This window comes from Saccoglossus kowalevskii, chromosome 5 (genome assembly GCF_978046115.1).
Source record: "Saccoglossus kowalevskii chromosome 5, keSacKowa6.1, whole genome shotgun sequence".
Lineage (NCBI taxonomy): Eukaryota > Metazoa > Hemichordata > Enteropneusta > Harrimaniidae > Saccoglossus > Saccoglossus kowalevskii.
Window position 1 is genome coordinate 18466745 of NC_140645.1, and position 10090 is coordinate 18476834.

The 10090-nt window shown below is 36.7% G+C and overlaps 1 pseudogene; it reads left to right on the top strand.

Annotated features, from left to right (window-relative positions):
• Positions 1-2176: 2176 nt before the first annotated feature.
• On the top strand, positions 2177-2896 carry LOC144356706 (uncharacterized; annotated as a pseudogene).
• Positions 2897-10090: the final 7194 nt, after the last annotated feature.

The window sequence follows — 10090 nt, forward strand, 5'->3', positions numbered from 1 at the left end:
GGATCACAGACTTCTCAATTCCGGATTGGTTCCTGTTTCAGATGCGGAGATTTCGAACATTTGCAGAACAGATGCGTGCGGCTTGCCGACAAAAAGTCCGAACCCAGGGAGGTCACCTATCCTAATTTGGTGACACTTGGACAATGTCATTTTTTCTCATCCCAACGTTCTGGTTTTGCCTAAGGAGCCAATCTTGTCACGGTCTGTGGTCGGGCGGCTAAAGAGTTCATTATCGTTCTGAGAAGATTCTTTCTCCTGCCCAGATTTCGTGCATTCATTAATTGCACTTGGTTACCGTTTATCTTTCTAAAATTATTCCCTGCAGTTTGTTGGTAAACATAATTTGTCCAGCAGAAAGCATCCCCAATTTGTTCGTCAAGCTATCAATAAAGTACTTGTGAATGGCTGCGTTTTACGACAGTTTTTTTTACAACCTCATTGCGTAAACCCTTTGACAGTGGCAGAGGGGAAAAAGCTCAGAATAGTTCTCGACCTCAGACATGTTAACGTAACGAAGCCTTCATTTCGATATGAAGACCTAAAACTTTAGCTCAGATTTTCTCCGAAAACTTTTATTTTTTCGTTTGGGATTATGAATCCGGTCATCATCACGTTGATATTTGGCATGAACATTGCAAGTTTTGTGGTTTTTATTGAAATGTTGATGGCGAGATCAGATATTTTACATTCAATGTGTTGCCGTTCGACTTGAGCACTGCTTGTTATTGTTCTACTAAACTTCTAAGGTCGTTGGTTAAACGATGGCGTAGTATGTCACATTCATAGGTATTTCTGGTGACGATTTTCTGACATCTTCTAGAGCAGCTGGTATTGTTCAACGAAGTGATTTGCATAAATCTGGTTTTAAAGTTAACGAGCAGAACAGTCACTGGGAACCCGCTCAAATCGGTGAATGGTTGCGGTTTGTCATCAACACCTTGCGGATGGCATTTTCTCTTCCACATGTAAAGTTGATAAGATAAAGAATTTAATTTCGAACGTCATTACCGTTAACAGATGTTTGGTATCTTTATTTAACGCTGTTGGGCCGATTTGGGCCGATCAGGAAATTTTGTTTTGATCGAGTAATGTGGGCGATTTAAACTGCTTTCGTATCAAACCCAAATTCTCAAAACTACTGCTGTATTTTCTGATGCAAGCGACACTGGTTCCGGTGATCACTATCGTTATAATTCAGAATTTGTCTATGCTAACTGGTTGTGGGATGAAACTGAATGCAAACAGAGCTCCACATATCGCGAGTTGAAAGCGGTTCTCTACGGAATAACTTCGTTTTTGTTTATTTTGAGGCGTAGACAAGTTGGGTGGTTTTCGGATAACCAGAATGCTTGTCGAACAATTTCGGTTGGTAGTGCAAAGCCATCTCTTCAGGCGTTAGCCATTGATATTTTTTTTCAAATCTGTTGTCAGAATGACATTCAACTCAAGACGACTTGGCTACCGAGGTCCGAGAATGAAAAAACGGATATGCTGAGTAAAATTATTGGTACAGATGATTGGTCACTCAATCCCAAGATTTTTTCGGCATGTTGGACAAAATATAGGACCTCTATAGCATTGATAGATTTGCGTCTTGCCACAACGCTCAGCAGCCAAGTTTCAATTCAGCAGCTTGGAACCCCGATACGGAGGCCGTTGACGCATTCTGTCAGGATTGGTCCACTGGTCTTGTAATTCCCGCTATTCGTCATCTTCAGAGTTGCAGAGGCAAGGCAACTTTAATATTGCTAGAATGGCCATCCGCTGCTTTGTTGCCGGTGTTGCGTACGCAGCCTGGGCGTTTTGCCGTTTTCGCGTCCTTCCCAATATTCACAATTTGCTAGTGAGAGGAAGGGGTCAGACATTCCATTTGATAAAAACCCGCAAGACATCCATCCAATCTTGTTGGTTGAAGTTCAATATGTTGGCTTTGAGACTCCCATTCAATCCAGATGCACATGATGTACAGGACGCGAGCAAACATAAATTGGAATTGTCTAATTATGTAATTGCATTTTATAATGTCGCTTGGTGTATGTTTATAATCTGCCATGACTAAGGAATTTGTAAATATGTATTTAACAAGAATAAATTTATGTCGCATCATTTAGTAAGCTTGTTTACCTTCTTACAGCGTCTGTGGCCTTTCGACATATTCGCCTTTCGCCATGTCGGCATGTCGGCATACTCGCCTTTCGACATATTTCTTGGTTCAGGCTACGACGGGGGCTGCAGGCGCATTCTCGCTAAACCTAGGAAGTCCAAGGAGCCAGTCGACTCGGAAATTCCGGCTACCCTGGTATCCCATAAGAATCCATCTTCGTCATCAGACTTAAGATTGCTATGTTTATGCTTTATTTCGTATGCTGGATTTATTCGTATAGGCGAATTTTTGAGCGTTAAAGTAAGCGACGTTTTATTTTCAGATTCTCATATGGAGATTAAATTGCATAAGCGAAAGAACGACCAATTTCGAGAAGGAAGTTCTATCATTATTGCAAGGTCTCACAAAACTACTTGTCCCGTACGCGTTACTGAAATGTTCGTATCTAAATTGCGGGCTTACGTTAATTCTGAAAGTTTTTTTCTTAATTCGAAGACTGATGCATACTAAACAGGGGCTCAATCCTCACAATCATTTGGAGATTTCATATTCTACTGCTAGAGATTTGATGATGAAAGGTATTAAACCACTGTTTAATGATATTTCACAATTCGGCACTCGTAGTTTTTGTGCGGGTGGTGCCACGGTGGTAGTACGTCAATGAAAGGTACGTTGCCAGACATGGGGGGTGGAAGAGCACGAGTTCAAAAGATATTTGTGTGTGATTCGCTTCAAAGCAAACTAGAGGTATCAAAGTCCCTTGCTCTAACATGCACGTTTGCGAAACCATAACTAAATGTTTGCTCTTCTGGGTACTGCAACCACCGCATATCGTATTTCACGTTTGTTCTGTAATTTGAACTAATGATTGAAGTATTTATATCATAATTCAATCGTTGAATGGTCGTGCGCACGACACAGCTTCCCAGTTACTTGAACACGCAACATATAACAGTGTTCATCGCGAAAACCGTCGTTTAATTACGAAGGGTATTTCAAAATGTTTGCAAAGAAATAGCAAACTAAATTACTGTTAAATATTTGTTTTCTTGTTGTATTTATTCTATTAATAAAATTTCGAAATAATAGTGAGTTGCTATGTTTTTATTATAGACTTAGGAGAGCTCATTTAAATCATACGCAAATTTGCACAGGTGTGTGGTAATCACCATATGATATGGAATTCAAAATTAAGGCTGCGCCAATAGAAAAACAGTTATGCAGTAAATCAATCAGATCACAGAGAACTAACGCCTGTCTAGCGCTGCGTCATCCAGCTTACTAACTCAAGCATTGATGAAAACACTGTGCATGTTTAATTCCGTCGGTTATCAAACAGGTACATGGTATTCACACATTTTGATAATATTAAAATCAATATGTCTGCTGACATTGGCAACGTATGTGGATATTTTAATAAGTACTATTATAGGTGCGTATCGTAGAAGGCATACAAAAATGTCCTGTATATGAACACTTGTATAGTCGGGTGTTGCAGGTTGAAACATTGCATGTGTTTTTTTTTAGCAAGTGCTTCAAAATAAAACAGTTTAATGAACTTGTGCACGTCTCGTATACATAAACTATTGTGAAACGTGCATAGTCGGAGGTTTCAGGTTAAAACATTGCATGTGTGTTAGTTTTCTGAAGTATTTCAAAATAAAATAGTTTGGAAGAAAATACAGATGTTTTCATATAATACACATGCTTTCAATTAAAAAAGTGTGTTTTATGAAAAAAAAAAGTAGTAAATATTGGTAAATTAACCTTATTCGTGTTATTATCATTTGTACACCAGTTGACCGTTAAGTATAAATAGCAAACTGAGTTTATTAAGCTTAATTTTCCTAATGGCCGATTTAGCATTTTATCAGTAGATAATAGCAGTGTTAATTGCAATACGTGTGCTGGAACCATAACATAACGTTTTGATTTACGTATGATGAATAGTGATCAAATAGTGATTTCGTTGTTTTGTACCAGCGGAGGGTATTTAAACACTGATGATTCGGTCTGTCAGCATTAAATTGGCCACCCGGTACATGAAATATTAATCTTCTCCGGTAAATCTACAAGTCAAGTACTCAAGTACCAACGTAGCCGTACATTTGTTAGGTCAATTTCATATAAAAATTATGAATTATGCATTTAATATTGTTTGTGTATGTAGTAATAATAATAATAATATGCCGTATACAGCTGATATGAACAAATCACTATAATTTATACATTTTCCTGTCACAAAAGAGAAATATATATTTACACGTTCGCCACTATTTATTGTGGAATCTGCTGTCGCTTAACATCGTTTAAGCTTGTAAAAGGACGTTGCCCGGATTCGCTGATATCACCACAGAAACTTATCACGTCACGCGTACAAGTGCACTTGAAAAGGTAAGCCGAATCGCTCTATTGTAATAGGCAGAACTGAAATAGACATCCGTAATACCTGTTTTGTGCAAACACCTGTGTATATGCATGTTAAACGGCAGAAAAGAACCTGGTGAATTCACGTGTATTGCAAATGATGGTAGAAGTGTAGTCGACTACGCCCTGGTATCCCTGGATTTGTATGGCTATGTGACATCCTTCACAATCAAGAAAAAGTATCTCCCAAATAAGACACAACCTCCAAATTTGAATACTCTAGTACAACTATTAAGCTCCTCTAAAAGCCAAATCATTAACTCGTTAGCTCTATTTATAAGTGCTATTTAATCAAAGATCAAATGAGAATAACCTAATAAGTTTGTATGTATATTAATATTAATATCCCCATCACATTATTATATAGTGGTTATATTATCTATTGACACCCTCTTCATCTAAATTTTTTTTCATATTTTGTAATATAAATTTATTTCTTTTCATTAATTAATTGGTATGATTGTAATGGGCCGGAGACCATTATACAATTAATAAACAAAAAACAAACAAACAAAAAGAAACATTTTGTTTTTACAAAAAAGCATGTTGTTTCAAATATTGTTCGGCGCGGACCGTCGCCCTATGCATGCTATGACATTGTACAATCCAATAAGTGCATAATGCGTTGCCGGCTAATATGTTGACAATGTGTTTTATATGATGTGATAAATACAACAGTCAGCTGGCGTATACTTGAAAATGAATTAATAAAAATTAAACAATTAATATTCACTTTATGGAGCATACAGCTTGAATACAGCTTGAAACTATTGAAGAGACAAAGTAAAAACGGTTTTTCTGTTTCAGGCATATCAAGGGGACAGTTTTCAAACTCACACGGCCCAACAGACCGCTGGGGTAACATTAAGCCAATTGCTGATGAAATTCGACCGCATAAGTTTTTGCACGGATAATTTCGTATACCTCATTACACGAATAACATAAAACACCTTTCCGGGGTATTTGGAACCAAAATCGTCATCAACCTGTAAGGCCATTGCTGATTGGCTCATTACTTGATCGACAATTCATACCGGTCATATCTCCATAAAACAACTTGTCACGGCAAACATTTTACGATTCTTGTAACTCCTTTGACAACCTGTTCTACATTCAATGGCCATTTAATTTAATGTTGTATTTAAATACTGTTCGTGGTTTGTGGGACACCCACACAAGCTAAATTGTCATCACTACTTTAGTCTATCCGGTGATTGGAGCAATATTTATCCATAAACGGAAAAAGTTGAATAATTTTCTACCGACTTTCTTGGACAAAATGTTGCTGTCGGTAACATACACGTGCGACGTCAAATGGCATCGCATGTACGGCCTCAAACCGTCGAAGTTATCGCGGAATTTGTTAATACAGAGACGACATTTAGCAAAATAATTTTGTCCTCGATCAAACACAATAAAATTACTGTTACATTTGTTTTCGCGCTGGTGAGTGTGTAATAAATATACTATCGATTGGTGATAGTTTCGCGTACATGGAGACGTTAACATAATCTGTAACAATGTTGATGTGTTAGTACAATGAAACTTGCGTTCATTTTGATTTCGAAGTTTACGAAATGTTCCTAAAATATGAAAACATTTCATTGATAGACACGCACGAGGAAGGCATTAACACATACCTTTTGAGAGGATCAACAGCAAACTCGTGAACAATCGACACAAATTGACTCATGGTTAGAATTGTTTGATACATTTCTCCCCAGCGAAGGATCTCGTCCATGGAATGAATAATATAAATAATAGGTTCTCACCTCACACAATGACAGGGCGATTATCAAACACAGCAATTTGTAACTTCGTACATCCATGTTGCCCAAAACGTCAGCTAAACACAAAATATCACATATACAGTCTCTCCAAACTGAGCACAGCTGTATACATATTTTACGATGCATATTTATGGAGGAGATCAAAATCAAACCAGCGGTTTCCGGCACGTTATCCTGGGTGCTCCGCGCTATATGCAAATTTATGCAGTAATATTCATGAGCTGAAAAACCAGTGCGGCGCCTCGTTTTCGCCAGCAGACTGGAACAAACCCATTTTTAAGTCCAAAAGAACATCAATAAGCGTCGTGGAAATAGTCGGTTTAACTAAATTGCTGGCCGTAAATATTTGCTGTATCACGTTACATTGTTTGACGACTCGCGGATGACTTGCGTTATAATTATCTTGCTCTGAGTTGAAGAAAAACAAATATTTCCCAATAAAAACAAGATGTAGTGTATCGCACTGAAACAAAACAATGGATCGGCGATACTCAGTTTCCAAAGTAAAATGCCATTACATTCATTTTCTACAAATACCGTATTTCATAAAATCGTAACTACGCAACTTTGATAAGTACACAGCTTCCTTAGTAAAATACCATTTTAATACGTCGTGAATATAATTATGACGTTTTCGATGACTTGGACGCACATGACTGGCCCTAAATGCAAATGTGAAATCTCTAATAGTATAGGAATCTTTGCTCCCTGAACTTTGAACCAATTTATATTAATTATTCAAACACCGGGAAACTACTAGACAGAAAGGGTCGTTTCCGGCTGACCTCAATAAAAGCTAATTAATGAAATCGGCGGAGCTCCTCGGAGCTCGGCTTGTTTGATTGTGATTTAAGCAACGCCTTATCGACCGACATGGCATATCAGGGATTCGAAGTATTACGTATACGAGTGAGTATAAGCAAGTGGTTTATTATTGTGCGAGTTCTTTTAATGTATACAAACAATACAACAAATATCTAAATCAGAGGAAAAATCAAACTGCAGGGACGGAAAGATATATTATTTTAATATTTATAAAATAAAATGGATATCAATAAGCTCTTGTAGTGATGTTGAATGCATAAGGCATGCAGTGACCCGTGTCAAATGAACTAGCTTATACCGACCCTGACCACGTGGTCGATGCGTACTAAGCTTAATCCCTCTGCGATGAACTTGTTAAAAATAAATCCTTTCGCTCGTGACAATATGGCCACAGGATAGACCGCATCTCGCGTTAAAATGACTTTCAACGTCAGGGTCAGGCACATGTTTAATTGCCATTTTTCTTGGTTTGTGAAAAGATCACAGGTTGAGAGTTGACTTCAAATTGTGTAATTATTAATTAATTCATCCCGATGTAAATATATTGATATATAATATTTTTATATTTGAGTCGGTGTAAACTTGCGACAGGGATACAAGAAATATGAAAAATCTCCAAAAACACAAAATAAAATAATATAAAGAAAAAATTATTCATTTATATGTATAAGCCGTTGTAGCAATGTCCAATGCATAAGGAAGACACTCGTCCGAATCAAATGAAAAAGATTACCTACTGGCCACACTTAAATAATTCCGATTATGTTTTGAAACCACAATAAATGTAGTGCTACAAAATAGAAACAAAACCTGTGTAGGCATATTATCTGGTGTACTTGTGTGTGTAGTATATTTTGTAAATGTCAACTGATACTATAAACCCGTGATGTTGGTACATTCAATGTGTCACACTACGTAACTGCAGCAGCATTGCCAGCAAAATGCCGACTATATAAATAGTCAATAAGTACTCAGTTTGTGTATTTTGGTGTGCTATTAAAGCAAATATTTTTTGCTGCGTATTTTCGACTTGTAGATCGCACTGTACCAAATCACTTGCACTTGAGGTACGATGCAATACATTAGACAACGACAGAGAGCAACACAACTTGGTTACGAAACAAATTCATTGTCACCGAATACTGGCGATAGATTGTGTTAAAGCGGGAGGGTCGTCACCTGTGCACGCGCAGGAATTGAGTCCCAAGCGACGATAACAACACACGCTAAAAACGCAAGGTCTCATGGGTAGACGTTTGTGTGTAAACAATGAAGGCTATGGCCATCTCGCGCATGCGCAGGTGACGACTCTCCCCGCTTTAACTAGTATTGAAAAAATCAGGGCTTCTCTAAACAAATGTAACGTTTCTAGAGCAAAGTGTACATTTCCAAACGGGTCCCAATAGGCAATGATAGGTGGTATGAGTATTAGTGCGTATGGAAGTAATTGTACCACCATACGTTGCTTTTATTGATCAGGAGGAAACATATATTCGAACATCGACGCCAAATTAGATATTTCTTTCGTGTGAACTACTCGTTTTATATCTAGAGTACTTTTATGAAACCACAATATTAAAAACATGGGAAATGATTGACAGAAAACAGAAAACGCGTGATAAATTAAACTCATTATAACTGCTAAATACTATGCCGTTTATTCGGTGTTACTTACTTGCTTTACTTTTTATATCAGCAGTTACTGTGAATTTACGTATTCGTATTCACTGTTATAATGCTGCACCATTACTTTCTACTTTCACCATCATAGTACACTCAGATATTTTCCATTTTGACTTGGTGCACTGTTTGGTGTGGATCGGCGTGGACGGGTTTCGCGTTCCCTGCACGTAATAAGATCTGTTGTTATGCATGTGTTTTTAGTGTAGGCTCATTTATCATGAACTAAACATTCGTGTATTAATTTTGGTAAAAGCAAAATCTCACCCGATTCTGTTAGAATATTATATAGACATAAGAAAAAAATAGGGTGTCATTTTTTTCTCTCTTTCTGACACCCTGAAATCCAGGATGGCTTCCACACTACAAAAAAGGGGTAAACTGGACATTACGAGCGAACTAAATCTGATTCTAATATGTTTTTCACCATCTATTTCTTGTAAAAGAGCAAATAGAGATTCCCACATGGGTGTCAACTTCCCTATAACTACTAATCTTATATTTTGTGAAGTTTCAGCCAGACCTACCATCTAAAATTAAATATGGCGCCCTGAAAATCAATGTTTAAGGTAGTTTGCTACCATTTCTAGGGATCAAAATCTTATCACAATATTTTATTTCCAAAGTGATATATAATTATTTATTATGGCACTAGTGATCAATAAATTAACTTTTTTTAGTTCAGAGAAGAAATGTTTTCAGAGATAAACTACATAAAACATAAAAAAATCCATTTTAAAAATATCTCCATAGGAAACCATTGTAAAGCATTATTTGAGAAAAAAAACATATTTTGAATCTAGAAATTGTTTTAATATTTCATGACAATAATTCGTATACCCAAGGTTATTATATATGATTTTTTTCATCCTATGTCACCGTGCAAATCTTGAGATATGATGAAATATTATTCCCATAGGATTCAATGGTAAATTTTCTTTATGAATTCAAAAGTACTGTATGAAATATTATGGAAATCTGACATTAACTTCAAATGGTAGCAAACTACCTTCAATGCAGTTGCTGGATGCAGTTGTTCCATATTAGATATATAAGGTTGTTTCATATATGCATATAAAAATATATTTTCATTGTATTTGCAGAAAAAAAGTGCCCACAGGAAACACAATGTAGCTTAGAATCCATAATTAACCAACATGGCAGAATTTTCATCTAAAAAGAAGTCGAAAACTGAGGATTTTAAACTTTGCTTCATTTGTCAAGTGAGCAGCAGACAAACAGATTATACAAACTATGTGCTTCA